This window comes from Arachis hypogaea, chromosome 11 (assembly GCF_003086295.3).
Source record: "Arachis hypogaea cultivar Tifrunner chromosome 11, arahy.Tifrunner.gnm2.J5K5, whole genome shotgun sequence".
Taxonomy (NCBI): Eukaryota; Viridiplantae; Streptophyta; class Magnoliopsida; order Fabales; family Fabaceae; genus Arachis; species Arachis hypogaea.
Window position 1 is genome coordinate 108,696,744 of NC_092046.1, and position 13,410 is coordinate 108,710,153.

Consider the following 13,410-nt stretch of genomic DNA (forward strand, 5'->3'; position numbering starts at 1 on the left):
AAACTAAGAGAAGCTAAATTACAACAATCCAGAGAAAACCTTATTGAAAATTTCGAACAAGTAAAGGAGATGGCAGCCGAACCCAACAACAATAATGCAAGGAGAATGCTTGGTGACTTTACTGTACCTAATTCCAATTTACATGGAAGAAGCATCTCCATTCCTGCCATTGGAGCAAACAACTTTGAGCTGAAACCTCAATTAGTTTCTCTGATGCAGCAGAACTGCAAGTTTCATGGACTTCCATCTGAAGATCTTTTTCAGTTCTTAACTGAATTCTTGCAGATATGTGATACTGTTAAGACTAATGGAGTAGATCCTGAAGTCTACAGGCTCATGCTTTTCCCTTTTGCTGTAAGAAACAGAGCTAGAGTATGGTTGGACTCTCAACCTAAGGATAGCCTGAACTCTTGGGATAAGCTAGTCAAGGCTTTCCTAGCCAAGTTCTTTCCTCCTCAAAAGCTGAGCAAGCTTAGAGTGGATGTTCAAACCTTCAGACAGAAAGAAGGTGAATCCCTCTATGAAATTTGGGAGAGATACAAAGGACTGACCAAAAAGTGTCCTTCTGACATGCTTTCAAAATGGACCATCCTGGATATATTCTATGATGGTCTGTCTGAGTTATCTAAGATGTCATTGGATACCTCTGCATGTGGATCCATTCACCTAAAGAAAACGCCTGCAGAAGCTCAAGAACTCATTGACATGGTTGCAAATAACCAGTTCATGTACACTTCTGAAAGGAATCCTGTGAATAATGGGACGCCTATGAAGAAGGGAGTTCTTGAGATTGATACTCTGAATGCCATATTGGCTCAGAATAAAATATTGACTCAGCAAGTCAATATGATTTCTCAGAGTCTGAATGGAATTCAAGCTGCATCCAACAGTACTCAAGAGGCTTCTTATGCAGAAGAAGCTTATGATCCTGAAAACCCTGCAATAGCAGAGGTGAATTACTTAGGTGAACCTTATGGAAACACCTATAACCCATCATGGAGAAATCATCCAAATCTCTCATGGAAGGATCAAAGGCCTCAACAAGGCTTTAATAATGGTGGAAGAAACAGGTTTAACAATAATAAACCTTTTCCATCATCCACTCAGCAACAGACAGAGAATTTTGAGCAGAATCTATCTAGCTTAGCAAACTTAGTCTCTGATCTATCCAAGGCCACTGTAAGTTTCATGAATGAAATAAGGTCTTCCATTAGAAATTTGGAAGCACAAGTGGGCCAGCTGAGTAAAAGGATCACTGAAATCCCTCCTAGTACTCTCCCAAGCAATACAGAAGAGAATCCAAAAGGAGAGTGCAAGGCCATTGACATTAGTACCATGGCCGAACCTGTAAGGGAAGGAGAGGACGTGAATTCCAAGGAGAAAGACCTCCTGGGACGTCCAGTGATCAATAAGGAGCTTCCCTCTGAGGAACTAAAGGAATCTGAGGCTCATCTAGAGACCATAAAGATTCCATTGAACCTCCTTATGCCCTTCATGAGCTCTGATAAGTATTCCTCTTCTGAAGAGAATGAGGATGTCACTGAAGAGCAAGCTGCCAAGTTCCTTGGTGCAATCATGAAGCTAAATGCCAAATTATTTGGTATTGACACTTGGGAATATGAACCTCCCTTGTTCACCAATGAACTAAGTGATCTGGATCAACTGACATTGCCTTAGAAGAGACAGGATCCTGGAAAGTTCATAATACCTTGTACCATAAGCACCATGATCTTTAAGGCTCTGTGTGACCTTGGTTCAGGGATAAACCTCATGCCTCTCTCTGTAATAGAGAAACTGAGAATCTATGGGGTGCAAGCTACTAAAATCTCATTAGAGATGGCAGACAATTCAAGAAAACAGGCTTATGGACAAGTAGAGGATGTATTAGTTAAGGTTGAAGGCCTTTACATCCCTGCTGATTTCATAGTCCTAGACACTGGAAAGGAAGATGATGAATCCATCATCCTAGGAAGGCCTTTCCTAGCCACAGCAAGAGCTGTGATTGATGTGGACAGAGGAGAATTGATCCTTCAATTAAATAAGGACAACCTTGTGTTTATAACTCAAGGATCTCTCTCTGCATCCATGGAGAGGAAGCAGAAAAAGCTTCTCTCAAAGCAGAGTCAAACAAAGCCCCCACAGTCAAACTCTAAGTTTGGTGTTGGGAGGCCACAACCAAACTCTAAGTTTGGTGTTGAACCCCCATATCCAAACTCTAAGTTTGGTGTTGGAGAGTCTCAACAATGCTCTGAACATCTGTGAGGCTCCATGAGAGCCCACTGTCAAGCTATTGACATTAAAGAAGCGCTTGTTGGGAGGCAACCCAATTTTATTTATCTAACTATATTTTTCTTAGTTATATGTCTTTATAGGTTCATGATCATGTGGAGTCACACCCTGGAGGAAGCATCCGCCTGGCGTTCAACGCCAGAACAGAGCATGGTTCTGGCGCTGAACGCCCAAAATGGGCAGTATCTGGGCGCTGAACGCCCAGAACAAGCATGGTTCTGGCGTTCAATGCCAGAAATGGGCAACAAATGGGCGTTGAACGCCCAAAATGGGCACCAACCTGGCGCTGAACGCCCAGAGTTGTGTGCAAGGGCATTTTACATGCCTAATTTGGTGCAAGGTTGTAATTCCTTGAACACCTCAGGATCTGTGGACCTCACAGGATCATCTCAGGATCTGTGGACCCCACAGGATCATCTCAGGATCTGTGGACCCATAGGATCCCCACCCACCTCACCCTCTCTCTCTCTCCATTCATGGTCATCCCTTCTGTTTTCCATTCACCATTCACATCCTAACACACTTCCCTCCATCTCCTCCATATCTTCTTCTTCTTCATCTATTCTTTCTCCTCTTGCTCGAGGGCGAGCAATATTCTAAGTTTGGTGTGGTAAAAGCATAAGCTTTTTGTTTTTCCATTACCATTAATGGCACCTATGGCCAGAGAAACCTCAAGAAAGAGGAAAGGGAAGACAAATGCTTCCATCTCTGAGCCATGGGAGATGGAAAGATTCATCTCACAAGCCCATCACTAAGAAAAGGATGGAGCAAACAAGAGAGCACTTTCATGGACCTCAACAGGCACATGAAGAAGTTCATCATCAAGAAACCCCTGAGATACCTCAAGGGATGCACTCTCCTCCACAGAACTATTGGGAGCAAATCAATACCTCCCTAGGAGAATTAAGTTCCAACATGGGACAACTAAGGGTGGAACATCAAGAGCACTCCATCATCCTTCATGAAATTAGAGAAGATCAAAAAGCAATGAGGGAGGAGCAACAAAGACAAGGAAGAGACATAGAAGAGCTCAAGGACATCATTGGTTCCTCAAGAAGGAAACGCCGCCATCACTAAGGTGGATTCATTCCTTGTTCTTATTTCTTCTGTTTTTCGTTTTCTATATTATGTGCTTATCTATGTTTGTGTTTTCATTACATGATCATTAGTAGTTAGTAACTATGTCTTAAAGTTATGAATGTCCTATGAATCCATCACCTCTCTTAAATGAAAAATGTTTTAATTCAAAAGAACAAGAAGTACATGAGTTTTGAATTTATCCTTGAACCTAGTTTAATTATATTGATGTGGTGACAATGCTTCTTGTTTTCTGAATGTATGCTTGAACAGTGCATATGTCTTTTGAAGTTGTTGTTTAAGAATGTTAAATATGTTGGCTCTTGAAAGAATGATGACTAGGAGACATGTTATTTGATAATCTGAAAAATTATAAAAATGATTCTTGAAGCAAGAAAAAGCAGCAAAGAACAAAGCTTGCAGAAAAAAAAGGGGCGAAAAAAAAAATATATATATATATATAGAAAGAAAAAGAAAAAGCAAGCAGAAAAAGCCAAAGCTCTTAAAACCAAAAGGCAAGAGCAAAAAGCCAATAACCCTTAAAACCAAAAGGCAAGGGCAAATAAAAAGGATCCCAAGGCTTTGAGCATCAGTGGATAGGAGGGCCTACAGGAATAAAATCCTGGTCTAAGCGGCTAAACCAAGCTGTCCCTAACCATGTGCTTGTGGCGTGTAGGTGTCAAGTGAAAACTTGAGACTGAGCGGTTAAAGTCAAGGTCCAAAGCAAAAAAAGAGTGTGCTTAAGAACCCTGGACACCTCTAATTGGGGACTTTAGCAAAGCTGAGTCACAATCTGAAAAGGTTCACCCAATTATGTGTCTGTGGCATTTATGTATCCGGTGGTAATACTGGAAAACAAAGTGCTTAGGGCCAAGGCCAAGACTCATAAAATAGCTGTGTTCAAGAATCATCATACTGAACTAGGAGAATCAATAACACTATCTGAACTCTGAGTTCCTATAGATGCCAATCATTCTGAACTTCAATGGATAAAGTGAGATGCCAAAACTATTCAAGAGGCAAAAAGCTACAAGTCCCGCTCATCTGATTGAAGCTATCTTTCATTGATAGTTTGGAATTTATAGTATATTCTCTTCTTTTTATCCTATTTGATTTTCAGTTGCTTGGGGACAAGCAACAATTTAAGTTTGGTGTTGTGATGAGCGGATAATTTATACGCTTTTTGGCATTGTTTTTAGTATGTTTTTAGTAGAATCTAGTTACTTTTAGGGATGTTTTCATTAGTTTTTATGTTAAATTCATATTTCTGGACTTTACTATGAGTTTGTGTGTTTTTCTGTAATTTCAGGTATTTTCTGACTGAAATTGAGGGACTTGAGCAAAAATCAGATTCAGAGGTTGAAGAAGGACTGCTGATGTTGTTGGATTCTGACCTCCCTGCACTCAAAGTGGATTTTCTGGAGCTACAGAACTAGAAATGGCGCGCTTCCAATTGCGTTGGAAAGTAGACATCAAGGGCTTTCCAGCAACGGATAATAGTCCATACTTTGCCCAAGCTTAGATGACGCAAACTGGCATTCAACGCCAGTTCTCTGCCCAATTCTGGCGTCCAGCGCCAGAAACAAGTTGCAAAGTGGAGTTCAACGCCCAAACTGGCACCAAAACTGGCGTTCAACTCCAGGAATGACCTCTACACGTGTAACACTCAAGCTCAGCCCAAGCACACACCAAGTGGGCCCCGGAAGTGGATTCATGCATCAATTACTTACTTCTGTAAACCCTAGTAGCTAGTTTATTATAAATAGGACCTTTTACTATTTTATTAGACATCTTTGGACGCCTGGTTCTTAGATCAGAGGGGCTGGCCTCTCGGCCATGCCTGGACCTTCACTTATGTATTTTCAACGGTAGAGCTTCTACACTCCATAGATTAAGGTGTGGAGCTCTGCTGTTCCTCAAAGATTAATGCAAAGTACTACTGTTTTCTATTCAATTCATCTTATTTCGCTTCTAAGATATTCATTAGCACTTCAACCTGAATGTGATGAACGTGACAATCATCATCATTCCCTATGAACGCGTGCCTGACAACCACTTCCGTTCTACATTAGATTGAATGAGTATCTCTTAGATCTCTTAACCGGAATCTTCGTGGTGTAAGCTAGAATGATGGCGGCATTCAAGAGAATCCGGAAAGTCTAAACCTTGTCTGTGGTATTCCGAGTAGAATTCAATGATTGAATGACTGTGACGAGCTTCAAACTCGCGATTGCTGGGCGTAGTGACAGACGCAAAAGGATAGTAAATCCTATTCCAGCATGATCGAGAACCGACAGATGAATAGCCGTGCCGTGACAGGGTGCGTTGACCACTTTCACCGAGAGGATAGGATGTAACCATTGACAAGGGTGATGCCTCCAGACAATTAGCCGTGCCGTGACAGGGCATTTGGATCATTTTCCCGAGAGAAGACCAAAAGTAGCCATTGACAATGGTGATGCATTACATAAAGCCAGCCATGAAAAGGAGTAAGAGTGATTGGATGAAGATAGCAGGAAAGCAGAGATTCAGAGGAACGAAAGCATCTCTACACGCTTATCTGAAATTCTAACCAATGAATTACATAAGTATTTCTATCCTTCTTTTATTAATTATTTTCGAAAACTCTATAATTATTTTATATCCGCCTGACTAAGATTTACAAGGTGACCATAGCTTGCTTCATACCAACAATCTCCGTGGGATTCGACCCTTACTCACGTAAGGTATTACTTGGACGACCCAGTGCACTTGCTGGTTAGTTGTGCGAAGTTGTGAACCATGGTATTGGCATCATGTTTTGGCGCCATTACCAGGGAAAGAAAGAGCAATGAATTTTACATAATCAAAGTGTAATCACAATTTCTGCGCACCATCCAGCCTTAGCTGTGTCATCCTTTTTTGAGGGAAATATTGATTCAGGAATTTGTTTGATAACTATTTCCATGTTCTTATGCTTGTTGTGGGTTGGTTATTTAACCACCTTTTAGCTTGATCTTTTACAACAAACGGAAACAGTAACAGTCTGTATACATCCTGATCTACCTCCTTGTCACGTACTGTGTCAGCAATTTGCAAGAATTGTGCCAGAAACTCAGTAGGTTCTTCCTGTGGAAGACCAGAATACTGGCAGTTTTGCTGCACCATGACAATGAGCTAAGGATTTAGCTCAAAACTGCCTGCTTTGATGGGAGGTATACAGATACTACTCCCATATGCAGCAGTAATGGGATTAGCATATGATCCCGGAGTCCTTCTGGACTGTTCATTTCAACTTAGATCCATGATGGATAAAATGGAATTGATGTGAATTGCAAAGAAAATATATTTTTGTTTTTATTTTATTGAAGTAGAACAAACCAAATTATTAAGATAAATAAAAATAATAAGATAAAATGAAATAAAATAATTAGAAATTAAAATGTAAATTTTGAAAACCAAGGAAAAAATAAATTTGAAAATGAAAATAATTGCTTAATTGAGAAGATTTGAAAAACTTTGGATATGATTTTTGAAAAAGATTTTGAATTTTGAAAAGATTTGATTTTTAAAATAAAAATCTGAATTTTTAAAAGTAATTTTCGAAAATTCAATTTAAAATAAAGAGAAAAGATATTTTTGAATTTAATGAGGAAAGAGAAAAACAATAAAATGACACAAGACTTAAAATTTATTTTAGATCTAATGCTCATTGTTTTTCGAAAGTTTTGGAGGGAAAACACCAAGGAACACCAAACTTAAAGATTTTAAGATCAAAACACAAAGAAGCCTCAAGAACACTTTGAAGACTCACAAGAACATAAAAAGAACACCAAACTTAAAACTTTTAGAAAACTAAAAATAAGTTTTCGAAAATAAAAAATAACAAGAGAACACCAAACTTAAAAGTTTGACATGAGATTTAATCAAAGAAAAATTATTTTTGAAAAAGTTTTAAAAGGAAGATTCCCAATTACCAAGAACATAAACACAACGCTCTAGCCAATTGAGTTATAAGTTTAAAGTGTTTAAAAAAATATATTTAATGTAAAAATTTTTTTTTATATTTTAGATACTAATAATTCGAAAATACACAAGAAAAACAAGAAAAATCACAATACAAGAAAAACTATAGATCAAACAGGGAAAATAAACAAGAACAACTTGAAGATTAAGAAAGAACAATGAAAACAAATTCGAAAATTTAAAAGAAAATAAAAACATGCAATTGACACCAAACTTAAAATATGAAACTAAACTCAAACAGAAAAACTCAATTATTAGTTTAGAAAAATTTTCGAAAAATCTAAAAAGAGAAAATAAGGATTTAAAAAAATTTAAACCAAAAACAATAATAGAAGATGCAATTTTAGTGACTCTAAACTAAAAAAGATAATTTTTTCCTAATCTAAGCAACAAAATAAACCGTCAGTTGTCCAAACTCGAACAATCCCCAGCAACGGCGCCAAAAACTTGGTGCACGAATTATGAATCACACTTTTCACAACTCATACCACTAACCAGCAAGTGCACTGGGTCGTCCAAGTAATACCTTACGTGAGTAAGGGTCGATCCCACAGAGATTGTCGGCTTGAAGCAAGCTATGGTTATTTTGTAATTCTTAGTCAGGAAATCAATGATAAGAGTGATTATATTTATGAAGAGTAAATAGCATAAAATAAATAATACTTGTTATGCAGTAATGGAGAACAGATTGAGGATTTATAGATTTCAAATCAGGGTTGACAGCATCATTCGCCTTCATCTTTTCTTCTGCAGAAACTCCATCAAATCCAGCTGAATGCTACCTAAAATAAATAGAATTGCACAAGACTCAAAGTAGCATCCATAGTAGCTAAAAGATAATTAATTCTTGATTAAACTCAACAATTTAAATGCAAATTCACTAGGAAAAGATAGGAAAGATGCTCACGCATCACAACACCAAACTTGAATTGTTGCTTGTCCTCAAGCAACCAAAACTAATATAAGCTTAGGATGTGAATTTGCATGAGAATGAGAGTTCGATTAAGCTCATGTCTCTTCTTATAGTGGGGTTTACAATTACAATCCTGAATAGTTTTGGCATCTCACTTTATCCTTTGAAGTTCAGAATGATTGGCATCCAAAGGACCTCAGAATTCAGATAGTGTTATTGATTCTCCTATTTCAGTATGTTGATTCTTGAACATAGCTACTTTATGAGTCTTGGCCATGACCCTAAGCATTTTGTTTTCCAGTATTACCTCCGGATACATAAATGCCACAGACACATAACTGGGTGAACCTTTTCAGATTGTGACTCAGCTTTGCTAGAGTCTCTAGTTAGAGGTGCCTAGAGTTCTTAATCACACTCTTTTTGCTTTGGATCATGACTTTAACCGCTCAGTCTCAAGCTTTTCACTTGACACCTTCACGCCACAAGCACATGGTTAAGGACAGCTTGATTTAGCCGCTTAGGCTAGGATTTTATTCCTTTGGGCCCTCCTCTCCATTAATGCTCAAAGCCTTGGATCCTTTTTACCCTTTGCCTTTTAGTTTAAAGGGTTATTGGCTTTTTTTGCTTTTTTTTCCGTAAGCTTTGTGTTTTTCACTACTTTTTCTTGCTTCAAGAATCAATTTTATGATTTTTCAGATTATCAATAACATTTCTCTTATTTTCATCATTCTTTCAAGAGCCAACAATTTTAACATTCATAAACTTCACTATAAAAAATATGCACTGTTCAAGCATTCATTCAGAAAATAAAAAGTATTGCCACCACATCTAAGTAAATGAGACTACTATAAAAATTAAACTCAAATTCTCATACACTACATCTGTTCTTCTTTCTTTTTGATTTCAAGCTCAGTGGGCAATGCATGAGACATCTTTCAGAATTAAAGCACTTAATAGAAAATTAAACTAGAACCTATGAATCTACTAATAAAGGATCATGCAATAAACAAAACAAAGTAGCAGGAAACCGGAACATAAAATAATAAAAGCGGGAAGGAATAAAAAATGAAAGGAACTCAACCACCTTAGTTATCCGAGCGATCATTTTATTCTTCAGGTTGTGCTCCTTTGTAAAGATGATTCACCTCCCTTAGTGCCATAAAAATAAACAGAAAACCCTGAAGCGAAGCGTCAACACCAAACTTAAAGGTTTGCTTGTCCTCAAGTAAAGAAGAACTGAAAATAAAAACAAATAGTAAGAAGAATCTCCGGTTCCTGTTCTAAAATAGCTGCATGATCAGAAAAATAATAAAAACTCAAAAAATCAAATAAGTAAGAAAGCTACTACTACGAAGAATAACTAAGGATACAAAATTATCGGGTTGTCTCTGGTGCACGAATTGTGAATCACACTTTTCACAACTCGTACCACTAACCAGCAAGTGCACTGGGTCATCCAAGTAATACCTTACGTGAGTAAGGGTAGATCCCATGGAGATTGTCGGCTTGAAGCAAACTATGGTTATTTTGTAATTCTTAGTCAGGAAATCAATGATAAGAGTGATTATATTTATGAAGAGTAAATAGCATAAAATAAATGATACTTGTTATGCAGTAATGGAGAACAAATTGAGGATTTGGAGATGCTCTGTCTTCCAAATCTCTGCTTTCCTACTGTCTTCTTCTTCACGCACACAGGTCTCCTTCCATGGCAAGCTGTATGTTGGTGGATCACCGTTGTCAATGGCTACCATCTATCCTCTCAGTGAAAATGGTCCAAATGCGCTGTCACTGCACGGCTAATCATCTGTCGGTTCTCACTCATGCCGGAATAGGATCCATTGATCCTTTTGCATCTGTCACTACGCCCAACACTCATGAGTTTGAAGCTTGTCACGGTCATCCCATCCCAGACCCTACTCGAAATACCACAGATAAGGTTTAGACTTTTCGGATCTCAGGAATGGCCGCCAATAATTCTAGCCTATACCACGAAAACTCTGATCATGAACTAAGAGGCTAAGAGATACACACTCAATCTAAGGTAGAACGGAAGTGGTTGTCAGGCACGCGTTCATAGTTTGAGAATGATGATGAGTGTCACGGATCATCACATTCATCACGGTTAAGTACAAGCGAGTATCTTAGAACAGAAACAAGCGTGATTGAATAGAAAACAGAAGTAATTGCATTAATTCATCGAGACACAGTAGAGCTCCTCACCCCCAATCATGGAGTTTAGAGACTCATGGCATAGAGATACAATGTAAAACGTGAAAATGTCATAAGGTCCAAAATAAATCTCTAAAAGTTGTTTAAATACAAAACTAGTAACCTAAGTTTATAGAAAATGAGTAAACTATGATAGATAGCGCAGAAATCCACTTCCGAGGCCCACTTGGTGTGTGCTGGGGCTGAGACTTGAGCTTTACACGTGCCTAGGCTGTTTCTGGAGTTAAACGCCAGGTTGTAACCTGTTTTGGGCGTTTAACTCCAACTTGTAACCTGTTTCTGGCGTTTAACGCCAGAATAGGGCAGAGAACTGGCGTTGAACGCCAGTTTGCATCATCTAAACTCGGGCAAAGTATGGACTATTATATATTTCTGGAAAGCCCTGGATGTCTACTTTTCAACGAAATTGAGAGCGTGCCATTTGAACTATTGTAGCTCCAGAAAATCCACTTTGAGTGCAGGGAGGTCAGAATCCAACAGCATCTGCAATCCTTTTTCAGCCTCTAAATCAGATTTTTGCTCAGGTCCCTCAATTTCAGCCAGAAAATACCTAAAATCACAGAAAAACACAAACTCATAGTAAAGTCTATAAATATGATTTTTATTTAAAAACTAATAAAAATATACTAAAAACTAATCAAATCATACTAAAAACTATGTAAAAATAATGCCAAAAAGCGTATAAATTATCCGCTCATCAGTCTCCCGACAAGCGCTTCTTTACCGTCACTAGCTTGACGGTCATCTCCTCTAAGGAGGAGGATCATAGGGGCTCAACTCTTCACCCCTTACTTTGAACTTCTTTCCTGTGTCTCCATACTCAATATGTTCCAGAGAGAGGATTCTGTTTACTATATAAATCCACATTGGATTGCTAGTCAACACCACTTTCATTCCTGGGGAGAAACCTTCAGTGGAGATCTTTTTGTTTCTCCATCCTCTGGGTACTTTCTTCTTTTTGGGAATCTCCTCCTTGGTAGATGATGCATTCCCGACACCAAACTTAGGTTTGATGTCAGGAGGAATTTTATTGATTGTCACCAAAGGATGTTTGAGCTGCAGATTCTACTGTGCATCATCAGGGGGTTCTTGAAGGTTTGGATCAATAAGCTTAGTTTGCATATACCTCTCTTCTTCACCTGCTGAATGTATATCTTTGAAGACATGAAATACCAGTTGCTCATTATGCACTCTAAGCACTAATTCACCCACTTCTACATCAATTAAAGCTCTTCCAGTGGCTAGGAAAGGTCATCCTAGGATTATAGAGGCATTCTCATCCTCCTCTGTGTCAAGAATCACAAAATCTACTGGGAGAAAGAACTTACCCACTTTGACCAAGATATTCTCCACTAATCCATATGCAGGCTTCATAGATTTGTCTACCATCTGTAATGCTATCTTCGTGGGTTGTGCCTCTTGAATTTGCAGCTTCTTCATCACAGACAGGGGCATTAAATTGATGCTTGCTCCCAGATCACATAACGCTTTCTTAAAGGTTGCGCTCCCAATGGTGCATGGAATTTGAAAGCTCCCTGGATCTGGCATCTTCTTTGGTAAGTGATTCTGAATGATGGCACTGCATTCTTTAGTCAGGACCACTGTCTCATCTCCCTTTAAAGGCTTCTTCTTTGACAACAACTCCTTCATGAACTTGACATAGAGAGGTATTTTCTCCAAAACCTCAGCAAAAGGAATATTGATTTGCAACTTTCTAAAGACTTCCAAGAACTTTGAAAACTGCTTATCCTTGGTCTCCTTTTGAAGTCTCTGAGGATATGGCATTTTAGGCTTGTACTCAGGAGCCTTTGGCAATGTAGGATAAGTGTCAAGAGAGTCTGGGAATGGGTTGTCTGTACGCTTTAGAGGGACATGCTCTACTTCTTCCTTCTTCTCCTCTGGAGCTTCTTTTTCAACGGGCTCCTCACTAACTTGTACTTCCATACTTGCCACTTGTCTATCTATCAAGGTGATAGCCTTGCATTCCTCTCTTGGATTTGGAATTGTGTTACCAGGAAGGCTATTAGTGGTCCTCTGATCAATTTCATTAACTCTTGTGGCTATTTGACCCATCTGAATCTCCAAATTCTTGATTGATGCTCTGGTTTTCTACACAAAACTCTTCATCATCTCCCAATTAGCATCTTCTTGGGATTTAGAGTTTGCCTGCTGAGACTGAAATTGGCGGTTATTGTAATTGTTCTGTTGGAAGCCGCCTTGAGAATTATTGTTGAAGTTCTGAGGTCTCTGAAGTTGGTTTCTCCACCCAAAATTTGGGTGATTTCTCCACCCTTGATTGTAGGTTTGAGAATAGGGATCATTATTGGGATTTCTAGGAGCACTCCCCATGTAATTGACCTGTTCAGAAGGGGATTGAGTATAATCATAATTATTATTTTGCACAGAATTACCTGCCATGTCATAGGAGGCCTCTTGAGGTGGATTTTGGGTGTTGATAGCTGAGACTTGCATGCCACCCATCTGTTGAGTAAGTAGATTTATTTGCTGAGACATAAGCTTGTTCTGAGCAAGAAGAGCATTAAGAGCTTCTACTTCCATAACACCCTTCTTTTGAGGAGCCTCAGAGTTCACAGGATTCCTGTTAGATGAATATAAATATTGGTTGCTAGCAACCAATTCAATAAGCTCAATAGTCTCCTCTGGTGTCTTCTTCTTGTGCAATGAACTGCCTGCAGAAGTATCTAAGCTCATCTTAGACATCTCACCCAAGCCTTCATAAAAGATATCTAATTGGGTCCATTTAGAGAACATGTCCGGAGGGCATTGCCTAGTCAGTAGCTTGTATCTCTCCCAAGCTTCATAAAGAGTTTCACCCGCCTTCTGCCTGAAGGTCTGAACCTCTAACCTAAGCTTAGTCAGCTTCTTTGGTGGGA

General features: G+C 38.7%; 1 non-coding gene across 1 annotated transcript; it reads right to left on the bottom strand.

Moving 5' to 3' along the window:
• Nucleotides 1-468: 468 nt before the first annotated feature.
• On the bottom strand, nt 469-576 carry LOC112725270 (small nucleolar RNA R71). The gene has a single exon (XR_003164389.1). It is a non-coding gene; the product is annotated as a small nucleolar RNA R71 (small nucleolar RNA).
• Nucleotides 577-13,410: the final 12,834 nt, after the last annotated feature.